Genomic DNA, 13755 nt, shown 5'->3' with positions numbered 1-13755 from the left:
AGGCACTTCCCCCAATTTTGGGGGGTAGCCGACATCAAACAAATGAAACAAAATAGGGGACCTCTCCTCTCTATGTTCCTCCCAGCCTGACAAGGGACTCAACCGAGTTCGGCTGGTACTATAGGAGTAGAAAAAACAGCAAAAGCTAAAACATGGCAGTTAAAATCTTATTCGAAGTGTAAACTTACCATCTGGTATTTCACAGGTTGGCTGCTAGGAGGCCACCATGTATATACTGTAAGTCAGTCCATTATTGATCCCAAGCACTTTGACTTCAGCCATCAGAGAATGCAGTGATCCTTCTCTCCACTTTACAACTTTTGTCGGAACAAAGAAAGATTTATTTTAGCCAGAGATAATTAGCTCTTAACTACTTTCATAGGAGGATTGGTATAAACCACTCTGCTCTGACCAAATTAATTCGCTTCCCACCCCCACAATGCCCGGCCGGGAAAAATAGAATTTACTTAAAATTTCCGATTTCCTTTCTCTAATTCCAGAATGTTTTGTGTGATCATACCAATTGTGTGGACATGCCTAGGAGTCCCACCAAAGCCCTGCGGCACTTTTATGAGTAGTCTCCTTGTGATTAATGTCGAGAGTGGTTGCCCTCCAAGTAGGTGAAGTTTGGCACCAGGAAGTAGACGTCTAAAAGAGATCTTAAGCTTTTGTGGTCAAAGTCAAAGAAGCTTAGACCTACTTATTCTTCTCAAGGGACTCTACATTCCGACTCATCTATAGTGGTTTCTTTGGGAGACTATTCCGACTCATCTATAGTGGTTTCTTTGGGAGACTATTCAAGCAAGAGTGGCAGCAAATTAACTCTTAGACAAGTCCAGGGCAAGTGGGAGTTGTAATCTTCCCTAGAAAGATGACAGTCCCTTTTCCTCAGGGAGAGTCTTACAGGAAGCAAATTCCTTATGCATCCTGAGGATGTCGGGCATCAAAGGCTCGCCATCGAAGGACAACTAGAATCGTTTCCTTTGTATCAAAGTGCCCGGTAGAAGAGAAGACATCGGAAGTCTCGCAGACGTTTCCCCAGCACAGAAAACATTTTGTTGTCATTCTTCTGGCCCTAGCGACCGTTCTAGCTCTTCAGCGCTTACCCTGCAGGTTGCAAGACGACCTCCCCGTGCTTAGACCAACCGCATGATAGGAATCTTCGGCCCCAGCCTATTACAGAAGTCTTCACAGGATGTATCACTCGTTCATCGCAGGTGTTAGGATCGCTCTACTCTTCATCGTTATCAATCCCCATGGGCTAAAGGCAAGCAATCCTCTTTCATTTTCATCACTGTCGTCATTTACTATCTCTTCCATACGTGCTAGTCACTCCTCGCCCTCATGATATCGTCTCTCATCACCCTTGGGACAAAAGTGTCTCTCCTTTGCCTTCTCGCCACTCCTTACCTTCGCCCTAGAGCTCATCACTAACGTGGCAAAATTGCGTCTCGCTGCTCCGCACGTTTACAATATTGTTGCTCCTTACCATTGAACTCTCATTGAGGCTCACCACCGACTGCCGGATAAGCCCTTGCCTTTTGATAGGTATTCAGGGCGTACCATTTGCAACCATTCACCATCATCCGAGGGATAATCTCTGATTTCTAAATATTCACAAACCTCATTGGACTTTCTCTGAATGAGAGATACAAGAAGTGTTCCAGGAGGTCTACTTTCTCTGAATGAGAGATACAAGAAGTGTTCCAGGAGGTCTACAAGTTTAACTCCAGTAAGGGCTACTAAGTGGCACGCTTCTTCAAATCATGTCCCTCCAGACATACCAGGAACCAGGAAGAGACTTAATCTTGCATCAGAACTAACCACCACCTTGGTATGTCCACATAGTCCAGTTTGTTCTTAAAATAATCAATAGCCAAACGGATTTCACATAGTCCAGTTAGTTCTCAGAATCATGTCACCAAACGCAAAGTCCTTATGTCTCCCCCTTCTAGTTCATCCACAAACAATCAACGTAGTCTTTATGTGAAAGGGTGACACAAGGTACAGAACTCGTAGAGGTTATCTTTCTCCGAGGGCGATAACCTGTGTGAACTGCTACAGACTGCGATAACCTGTATGAACTGCTACAGACTTTTGTAGATTTGAGTTTGTCAAGTCACAGTCCACCTCATTCACCGAACCCTAGAGACCAGTGCCATAGGACATTGTCTCCCGTTGCAGCTGGCGCATTACATTAGGGTAAGAAGGATCCTACCTCCACCAAGAAGAAAGGCCTTAACGAGTAGCTACAAATTGTGCAAATTACTCATAAGGCGGAAAAGTCTTTATTGATGACTGCTGGCCTCCCACAGCCAATTACAGACATCACTCTTTTTCTACGATACAGAATCAACGTTTGATTGTTCATGTGGTTCTTCAGACGCCAGAGGCGACGCCCCACAACCAGCTGCACCCAGAACGACAACATAAAAAAATCTGGCCGACGGATTAGGGTCTCCTCTCAAGGGAAAGACCGGCGTCATTGACATCCTGTGCCGAGCTCGGAGCTCCAGTGCCAAACTTCGTCTGGAGATACCTTGGTCCACCCTAGCCACTGTTGGTTACTTCGCCAACAACCCGGACAAGAAACCGACACTGAAGGACATAGTACTGACAACTGGCAGGGCAGTCGAGTACGTGATGCACCAAGCAGCGAAACAATGGGCTAACTGGGTTCTCAAATGCCAGTAAGCCGTGACCTCCAGGATGCATCAGTAAAAGAGAGAAGCTGGATATTAGGAACGCCTCTCTTACAACACTGTCTTTATTTCCTCTGGAAGACATAGCACCTACTACGGAGAAATGGAGGAAAGGTGTACGAGACTCCTTAATGCAGAAAGTGGTGTCTTTTATACCCCACAACCCTTAACATTAACACAGCTACAACCAGAGAATCAGCCCGTATCACCTAAAAGGAGAGTTGGTAGTCAGCCCCAAGCGATCCTCAGGAAACCTTCCATCTCCTTTGCCCCTCACCAGTCCCAAGGACATACCCTGGGAAAATTAAAATGAAGGAGTAAACATATGTGCTAAGATGGGCATTCTCCCCAACTCTGCCTCCAGTGGTAGAATACCTGCAAAGGAACAAGAGGTGGCTCTTTTCCAGGGTGGAAGAGTGGATGGCAAGGGTCCTGCGCTTAGGATACTTCCTTCCGTTCATCAGCTCTCCTCCCCCCTGATTCTTTCCTGAGAGTCCACATCACCTTATCCCAGGGGATTAGCAGAACATCTTGCCCTACTCTAATAAATCAAGGAGATGATGCTAAAGGAAGTTCTTCAGGAAGTGGTTGAATGTGTCTGTTTCTTCAGGCGACTTTTTCTTGTGAAAAAGGCGTCTGGAGGCTGTAGAAAAGTCTTCAATATCTATGCTTTGAACAGGTTTGTTTAATAGACACCATTCAAAATGGGCTCTCCACAGTTGTTCAGGCAGTAAAACCAGGGTACTTCCTCCCTTCCTTGTGATGTTGGACTTAAAGATGCATACTTCCAGATTCCAGTGCATCCTGCATCTTTTGGAATTACCTGATGGTAGTGGTTGACAAGAAGGTTTACCAATTCAAGGTCCTTTGCTTCTTTGGACAGCTCCTCTGGTATTAACAAGGTTGTTCAGTCTCATGTCATTCTGGGCTCACGCCAACGGAATCAGGTTGTTTTTCTACCAGGACAACTGGCTAATAGTTGCGGACTAGAGGGAGAACCTTCTCATCCTTTGGGACAAGCTTCTCGACTTTGTAAGAACCTGGGGGTCCTGATAAATCAATAAAAGTCAGTCATCATCCCATCCCAGAGACTCGGGTATGGAGATTGACACCATTCAGGAAAGAGTATTCCCATCGGAAGAAAGGATCTCTCAACTTCAGTGACCAAGCATGTACACCGACATTTGGCTAAAGCTCCGTGGGTATCTCTCTTCTCTACAATTGTTAGTTCCAGGAGAAAGATTACGGTTGCATTCTCTTCCATGGCAACTGGAGTTGACATGTTGCATCACCTCGACCATCCCCAGTCTTTGGTGTCCCTAGGAGCAGAAACCAATATAGATCTAGAGTGGTGGTTGGAGACCACAACCTGGGGGAAAGGAGAACTGTTATCAGTTGCTCCTCCTGAGTTTAATCTGTTCACAGATGCTTCGGAGGAGGGCTTGGGAGCCCATTTAGACCATCAGATGGTATCAGGAGTATGGTCAAACCAAGAAGGCCAACATTCTATAGCTAAGGGCAGCATGGCCAGCCCTACAGCACTTCTGCCCCGCATTCTTAAGGCGCCACTGTAGTGTTAATGAGCAACAACACGTACGTGGTGGCCTACATTTGCAAACAAGGAGGCACAATATCCCATTAATTGGGCCAACTGAGTCGGGACCCTCGGGTGAGTCGAAGAACACTCCTTAGCACTAACAGCCAGATTTATTCCCAAGAAAAAGAACATGCTGGCAGCCAAGCTAAGCCAGAAGAAACGGATAGTTGGCTCAGATTGGCCTTTGTCCTCAGATAGCGAAGGGGACCCTGACTTTGTAGGGTTCCCCGAGAACAGACCTGTTTGGCACATCACTAAACAACATACTAACTATCTACTGCCCACCAGTCCCAGACTCTGCAGCAGCATTCAAAGGACAGTAGATACCTATGGCTTTTCTCCGTTCTGCTTTTAAGAAGGGTACTGAACAAGGTCCTGGTGTCCAAAAACTTAGTTACAACTCTTGTAGCTCCACTGTGGCCTCTCATGGAGTGATACATGGACCTACTTCACCTGTAGACAGACACACAAAACTCTCTCCACATCCTGACTTATTTGTCAGCTGCACATCTAGATTCACCACAAAGAGGTGAAGTCTCTGTCTTCATGTTTCTCCTATTACAGAAAGGCTTTTCTTGATAGACAGCACAACAGATATCTGGATACCTCCGCAAATCCTCATCTGCGGTCTATCAGGCAAAGTAGGGTGTATTCTGTGGTTGGTGTCATGGGAGGGGTAGCCATCCTCTCGGAGCCTCTATACCAATAATCGCCGATTTTTTACTTTACCTCCGTTAGGAGAAACTCTACTCTGTTTATGCGGTGAAACGATGTCGCTTAGCCTTGAGACAATTCTTATGATTTAATAAGAGTAGACATTTTTTTCTTTAGAGGACCTCTATATGCTCATATTGGAGCAGTCTTGCCCTCCGGTTTAGGCAAGCTCACCATCTTGAAACATGGTCAAGGTACAGTATTACGTTTTCTAAGATGGCAACTTACGAGCGATTGAAGCAGACATCAGATAGCGATATAACATTAAAATCTGTGTTTCTTATCCCTTTTACCTTGATAAAACAAGTTAGCAAATTTCATGAGCTCTCCTTTGTCATCACCCATTCAAGGTGGTGGAAAGCAATCTTTCTTGGTTTCATCCCAAAGTTCGTCGCCAAAACCCATCTTCTAGTAATCCTACATTTTTATAGTTTCAAGTTGCAAGTTTCCAAGAAGTAAACGAAGAATCCTGATCAGCCGTTACTTTGTCTTGTAAGGGTCTTGAGAGACCACCTCAAAATCCCCAGATCCACCAGATCTCATCTGCATCATCTTTTTGTTTGTACTGGAAGAAACAAAAAGGTCACCAAGAGTACCATTTCCTTTTCGTTGGGGATTAGTAATTTCACATTCCCTTTTGTCCCTAGCTAAAATATGAGTATGAATAAAGGCTCATGACTTTAGAGGTGTCAGTAATTCTTTGGCATTCTCATGCAACTTCAAATACATCAAACAACCTTCACTGCCTATTTCCTTTGGGATGTGACTCATAGGTCCGTGAAAACTTTTACACTCAAACTTGAGGCTGCTCAGAAAGTCATTTAGCTATCGCAGCTCCCTTACAAGTAGCTTCGGGTTGAGGGCTTAGGTCAAAAGTAAGCCTGTTAAAAGTGATGCATGACTGGTCTTTATCATGTTTCTTTCAATCTTCCCCTTTCTTTGGATACACAACATTGAGATCCCCAACAGTTGAGCTCGTCCAGAAGTGAAGGCAAGATTACATAGCTCACAGCTACTGTATGAGGGGGTTCATTTTCCTCACTACTTTCGAGGGAGTGTGTATTGTATCTAGGCAAACACACTTATCCATATTAAAGTCTTATCATGTCTACCAGGATACACCCCAAAGGCTCTTATTCCGCAATGGAGTAGTAATAGCTGTTGATGATTTGGATTCTTCGGCCTAACGGCAAGAATCTTGAGCTTGCGGGTAAAGTTCCAGCCAGTTGGCAGGGGACTTTTCTTTTAAGCATAAATCTTCTTTACTAATGGACAATGGTTTGTTTTATTGTGTAAGAACAAATGACAAAATTTTTTCTTTTCCTAAATATGCAAACCTGAGTCATTCACTAGAACTTGTAATGCCAACCCCCTAAGGAAGCCCTGGCTGCAGCCAGAGTGCTTGGGATCACTGGCGATACCGACGTACACATGGGGTGGGCTCCTATTGGACGGACAGTGAAGTACCGGCTGGTGCTTTTACACCTTGAATAAGATTCTTGACTGCTGTGTTCCAGCTACACCTTAAATAAGATTTTAACTGCCATGTTTCAGCTTTAGCTGTATTTCTACTACAACAATAATGGACTTGGGTTTGTATAATTAGAAAAATACAAATTATTTAAAAACATGTTACATTTAGACAAATATTCACTAGAACTTGTAATGCCAACCCCCTAAGGAAGGCCTGGCTGCAGCCAGAGTGCTTGGGATCACTGGCGATACCGACGTACACATGGGGTGGGCTCCTATTGGACGGACAGTGAAGTACCGGCTGGTGCTTTTACACCTTGAATAAGATTCTTGACTGCTGTGTTCCAGCTACACCTTAAATAAGATTTTAACTGCCATGTTTCAGCTTTAGCTGTATTTCTACTACAACAATAATGGACTTGGGTTTGTATAATTAGAAAAATACAAATTATTTAAAAACATGTCACATACATGTTACATTTGGACAAATATTTATGAATAAATTAACTAGTGACATTATTTATACAGTCAAGTGAACTTTAGTTGTTACTTCAATTTAATTTAGCAGTTAAAGTACAGCATACCACTGGCTTCCTTAAGAGCAGCAACTATTAGTTTATTCACTTATTGTATAACATCTCTAAACTAATTATATATCCTCATTAAATGGTTGAATAATAGGGATAATTAACCTGAGTAAAACAAATAAAATGGATCAAATTTCAATTTTGGAGGGGAATTCATCTAATTGCAAGGAATAAGACATGTAATTTTGACTTCTAATCACAAGGAATAAGACATGTAATTTTGACTTCTAATCACAAGGAATAAGACATGTAATTTTGACTTCTCAGAATTGGTCACTCCCATCTGACCTATGTATATTTAATGAACACACAACAGTATCTGATAATTTATATAACGTAAAGTAACTAAAATTTCAGACTTCTAGTGTGAATGGACAAAATTTAATTGACAATGAAGGAAGTTCTGGCTGGAGAAGTAATTCAATGAAATTTTGACCAATCCTAAATTTTCAACTTAACCAGTTATTCAACGTTATTTGCTGAATAAAATCAGAACGTCCCAACGGAAAACTTTACCAGTTATTCAACGTTATTTACTGAATAAAATCAGAATGTCACAACAGAAAACTTCACCAGTTATTCAACGTTATTTACTGAATAAAATCAGAACGTCACAACGCAAATCGTTCTGTCCAACTTTTATTAATATGGTTAAAATACTTTATATGTACATAAACTCCCATGGATATTTTACATCGTTGGGGGTAGTGCCGTCAGAAGTAGCAAGGAACAATGAAGAAACTTTCACTGATCTAGTAAGAATGGCAATGCTGTAAAAATTGATTCTCTGATGAAAGAAGTGGTGTGAGCGAAGGAAAAAAGGAAAACAGTAACGGGGGAAGGGGCAAAGAAAAATAATTAGAAAAAACTAAAGGCAACTAGGACGTTGGATTAGAGAACAAAACAAAGATAATATGGATTACCAGAAGACGTCTCATGTTTAGGAAAAGATTTCAAATGTCTACTTCATGTACATGAAAAACATGTAGCCAAAAAAAAATTAATTCTAACAGGACATAAGGCATTAAGATACTGTACATAATTTATCAGGAAGTTACAGAGAAAGTATTAATGTATACACAAACTTATGAAAAGACTATACCAAACACTAAAAAGGCACTTAACACATTCTAGAAAAATAATCAAATGGTTATTACAAAAGCAGGTGGTATAGTTGGGCTTCATTAATTCAAATATTAAACTACACTTCATGGGAAACTAAGTAGTAGTCAGACGGTTGTACATATAATATGAAACACTGTGATAAGTAGTAGTAGTATGTAACACTGTGATTAGCAAAAGACACTTTTGCTAATCACACTGTCTATAAAATAAAGCTGCTGAGCTTGTACACACATGATCAAAAACATTCTTATCAATTTTATTAGGTGCTGTTAAACAAAAAATATTTTTCCATACAGAACTTCTTAAAATTTATAAAAAGGATTTAGATCATATGTTTGCAAGCTCAGCAACTTTGTGCTAAACACGGGATTCCCTGCTAAAAAGTACAGATAGCTGTCAGATGTCTCCTTAGTTTCCCATGAAGTGAACCCAAATAAATAAAGTCAACTGTACCAAAGCCTCAAAATTAAGCAGGGTTAAGATAATGGTGTCCATCAAGGATTAGTGTTTATTGTAGTAATGGAGGAAGCTACAAAATGGAGCTCTGGGGGCTACTTTATGAAGATGATTTAATATTAACAGCATAATGTGAAAGAGGTGGTGAAGAGCAGAGTAGAGGGGATAGGACTGAAAATCAACATACAGTACTGTATATGCAAAACAAAGCTGGTGGTTACTAGTAAGGAGAAATAGGGCATATGAAAAAGTACAATCAGGAAAGTGGTCATGTGGAAAATGTGTGGGGTTGAAGTCTACTGTGTAACATATGTAGATAATGATGTAACAAAAAGGGGCTTTGGATTACAAACTGTACAATGGTACCCAATTTAGCAGATGATCTCACAAGAAGGATTCTGTAATCCAAAGTTTACAAGTAACAAGTTATTGTGGTTAACCAAAATTTTCAACAAGAACATATTGGGAGTAATGTCGAATCAAGAACACTGTTGTGATGACTGGATTTATGAATTAGGGCTTTATAATGTCATTGGGCCTGTGAGGCCATTCATCTGTCAATTGTTGTGATAGATAGGCAAGTCTAGAAGAGTTAAGTGCATTTCTGTCACTGGGGAGACATTGAACAGTAAAAGTTAAAAGAGCAGATCGAAAGAAGATTGGTTGCAGCATAGATAATATAGAAGGATATTGATAAATATAATGATCCCATTAGCATCAAGAGCAAAGAATTATGATTAATGAATGCAAACTTAAATTCCCTATGCACCAAAAACAGTTGCGTTGAAATGTTAAGATCCATTGGCTGGAGTACTGTACTAAGGAAAGATTGTATTGCAGTAGGTAGAAGTGGAGCTGTAGAATCCAGATGCAGAATGAAAAGCAAGAGATAATTTGGTAATCAGAAGGGATGAGGAACAATCTTTCTGAAAAGCAGGATAATAGGATGAAGGGGGTTACACGAAGCCCTGAACCTAATGGATGTTTAGAAAGGTAAATTGTAGGAGAGTGGAAAGAACTATTTTATATTCAACTTGGTAAAGGGCTGAACTAACAAATTCCAAATTGATAAATGGGCACAGCAGGTTCACAATTTTATATAATGCTGTAAAATCTCGAAAGTAATCAAAACAGTCCACAACATTCATTTACAAATGTTTCAATGCTGCAATAAAATGCCAAAGTTAATCTTATTGGTGTCATACACTACCTAAAATGATCAATTGCATTATAAATAGGGTAAAGTGCAAAGTAGATAGGCAACAATGAAAAAAGTGTAACTTACAAAAACACTAGAAATCATGAATCATTCAAATTTAATTCATCTTCCTTGATTATCTAATGATTATACTTTCTTTCCTCCTTGTGATGCTAAAGTAAACAAACTCCGCGACGAGGTATTTCTCGTGCTCTTTCCACACACCTGAGTCCTTCTGCACATCTCCCTAAGATATTAAATTGTCCCCCACAGGGTTCTTCAGGACCCTAATAAAACAAAAATATATACACATGTGAGAAATAGTCATTTGAAGATTTCCTTAAGAAAAAAAAATTATATTTGAGTTATTTTAATGTAGTTTAAAAAGAAAAAAAAAATTCTTTGATACTTTATGCTCTTTCAAGTATGAAACTACAGCAGCATAACCTCAATTGAAACTATAGCAGCATAACCTCAATTGAAAAGGAACCTGAAACTTGAAAAAATTGCATGGCTAACAAATACAGTATGCTCATGCAAAAAAAAAAATAAAAAGATGAATGAAACATATCTATATTCTATTCATATGACAATTTGAAAGTAATTTGTATTTTTCCTAACTATATAAACCTGAATTCTTTACTATGGATATACTGTTCAGAATTGCTGGAAAACGAGCTATAACCTTTTAACATGAGGTGGATAGATCAACCATCCCACTCACACACACTAGTAGATTCTATATCCACTTTTGATGCTGGCAGGATATTCTAGGAGGATGTGTAGCCTAATGATGGGCCAAGTAGGAGTAAAGTGCTCAGGTTTGTGTATGGTTCGGAAAAATACGAATTGTCCAAATTTTTCATTTGGTTCTTCACAAATACAAACCATTTGCTCTTTACTAAGGAGACTTGTCCTTAACTAGGTGGAAGTCCAAAACCCAACTGGTTGTGAACTTGACCTGGGTTGCAGATTTGAGCTCATGCGAGTGCGAGTATGAAAGGGGCACCCTTGTTACCTTGCGAACTCTCAGTATGTCAAACAAGAGAGTTGACAACCGGGGCAATAGTGGTTAAAGCGTGTGGAAACTTTAGTCACTGACTTGACCAGCTAAGATTATTGCCTGGTCATTGTCTGCCTCCGCCTCACAGATGGGACGGGGACATAAAATATTCAGTATAAAATATTTCAGGCTACACAAGGGAAATTAACCCTGGATAGGTACGATGGGTCGTTTGCGACCCCGAGCGTCAAAAAAAAAAGAGGTTTTTCTCACGTGACTCACCCCCGTGACTGAATTTGTGGGTGATCGACCTGCAGGAGGTGTCTCCCCTACACGCTCTAGTAGTGTCCAGATGTGCATTGCTGTAGCTGTACTCCTTCCCCGATTTCTGAGACGCGTCGGGGTCGAGCGCGACCGAGTTTACCCTTCTAAGGTAGTTTGCATAATTATCAAAGTTATTACGTATTATGAAATTGTCGTAGAATGGTGCAACTTGTATAGGTTATCAGTTGTGGAAAGTCTTGGTGGATTGTTTGGCTACCATGTGCATGATTTTTTTTTTAGTTAAAATGTCGTTCATCACCACGAGGACCATTTTACCGCGAGTGCCCCTTTTTCATTTTTTTTTCATTTTTTTGCCAAGTCATTTTTCCGTAAGATATTGCCAAATAGGGTCGTAAAACTTTTGCTTGTTTAGTGTTGGAAAATGTGTCTAGATGATCTGGCTACCCATGCATGACTTTGTTTTTGTCAGATACGACGTAGTTATTGGTATATTGGGTATTTAACTGCGGTTACCAATTTCTGTTTTTTTTCAATATTTGTAAAAATTACTACGTAGTAAGGAATTGCCGTATATTATTCATTTTTTTTTCATGTTTATGTGTTAGAAAGTGTGCCTTGATGGTTGGGCTAACACGTGCATGTCTTTTTTTTTATCTGAGATGCCGTATATTAGAATGTCGGGCATTTTACCGCGAGTGTCCCTTTTTCATTTTTTTTCATTTTTTTGCCAAGTCATTTTTCCGTAAGATATTGCGAAATAGTATCGTAAAACTTTTGCTTTTTTAGTGTTGGAAAGTGTGTCTAGATGATCTGGCTACCCATGCGTGATTTTGTTTTTGTCAGATACGACGTAGTTATTGGTATATTGGGTATTTAACTGCGGTTGCCAATTTCTGTTTTTTTTTCAATATTTGTAAAAATTTACTACGTAGTAAGGAATTGCCGTATATTATTGATTTTTTTTTCATGTTTATGTGTTAGAAAGTGTGCCTTGATGGTTGGGCTAACACGTGCATGTCTTTTTTTTTTATCTGAGATGCCGTATATTAGAATGTTGGGCATTTTTCCGCGAGTGCCCCTTTTTATTTGTTTTGCATTTTTTTGCTTAGTCATGTTACCGTAAGGAATTGGCAAGTAGTGTCGCAAAACTTATATTTTTATAGTGTTGTTAAGTGTTTCTAGATGATCTGGCTACCCATGCCTATTTTTTTTTAGCCAGATATGGCGTATATATAAGTATGTGTTCGATTTTCCTGTGATTGCCATTTTTTCGTTTTTTCCCATTTCTTTCAAAATTACTACGTACTAAGGAACTATCACAGAGTAATATTTCATTTATATGTTTATTTGTCGGAAAATGTGCCTTGATGGTTTGCCTAGCACGTGGCTGAAATTTTTTTTTCTGAAATGCCGTATATTAGAATGGCCATTTTTCCACGAGTGCCCCTTTTTATTTGTTTTGCATTTTTTTGCTTAGTCATGTTACCGTAAGGAATTGGCAAGTAGTGGCGCAAAACTTATAATTTTATAGTGTTGGAAAGTGTTTCTAGATGATCTGGCTACCCAAGCCTATCTTCTTTTTTTAGCCAGATATGGCGTATATATAGGTATGTGTTCGATTTTCCTGTGATTGCCATTTTTTCGTTTTTTCCCATTTCTTTCAAAATTACTACGTACTAAGGAACTATCCAAGAGTAATTATTCATTTAGATGTTTATTTGTCGGAAAATGTGCCTTGATGGTTTGCCTAGCACGTGGCTGAATTTTTTTTCTGAAATGCCGTATATTAGAATGTTAGCCATTTTTCCGCGAGTGCCCCTTTTTATTTGTTTTGCATTTTTTTGCTTAGTCATGTTACCGTAAGGAATTGGCAAGTAGTGTCGCAAAACTTATATTTTTATAGTGTTGGAAAGTGTTTCTAGATGATCTGGCTACCCATGCCTATCTTTTTTTTAGCCAGATATGGCGTATATATAGGTATGTGTTCGATTTTCCGGTGATTGCCATTTTTTCGTTTTTTCCCAATTCTTTCAAAATTACTACGTACTAAGGAACTATCACAGAGTAATGATTCCTCTAGATGTTTATTTGTCGGAAAATTTTGTTTACTTTTTTTTTGATTGAATATCATCAAATTTTTTTAGCTAAAATATTATATTGTTTTACATTTTTTTTTTTTTCGATTTTATTTCCCTTCAAAAAAATTTTTTTGGGTCAGAATTTTAATTTTATAGTCGTAAAATAATCGACAATTATCCAGCAACCCACCATACAATTTTTATGCATATCCAATAATAATTAGATTAGTAAATAACACCTTGAAATTGACATACCCTTCCTACATTTCAAGTGGCAGATTAGGGAGTCTGAGTCAGTGTGGTTGGCGGCCATTTTGTGGACATATCCGAAGCGTAAGCTGCCCTATCTATATATATTCTTGTTCCCTATAGAATTTGTGATATTTTGGTATATTTTTACCTGCATAAATATCATATTATAGATTAAATACAGTGATACCTCGGTAGTCGAACGACTCTATACTCGAACAATTCGGAGTTCGACCAAAATTTTCGAGAAATTTTTGCTGCGGTGCTCGACCAAAAATTCGGTACTCG

General features: G+C 39.5%; 1 long non-coding RNA gene across 1 annotated transcript in view; it reads right to left on the bottom strand.

The window, feature by feature from the left end:
- Positions 1-7196: 7196 nt before the first annotated feature.
- The window catches only part of LOC137617223 (uncharacterized), a 148066-nt gene continuing 141507 nt past the window's right edge, over positions 7197-13755 (bottom strand). The window contains exon 3 of the long non-coding RNA XR_011039592.1: positions 7197-10139. This is a non-coding gene — a long non-coding RNA (uncharacterized lncRNA). The remainder of the gene's footprint in view (positions 10140-13755) is intronic.

Source organism: Palaemon carinicauda, chromosome 23 (genome assembly GCF_036898095.1).
Source record: "Palaemon carinicauda isolate YSFRI2023 chromosome 23, ASM3689809v2, whole genome shotgun sequence".
Classification (NCBI taxonomy): domain Eukaryota; kingdom Metazoa; phylum Arthropoda; class Malacostraca; order Decapoda; family Palaemonidae; genus Palaemon; species Palaemon carinicauda.
Note: the sequence above shows the minus strand (reverse complement) of the source record. Positions and strands in the feature narration are given on the sequence as shown.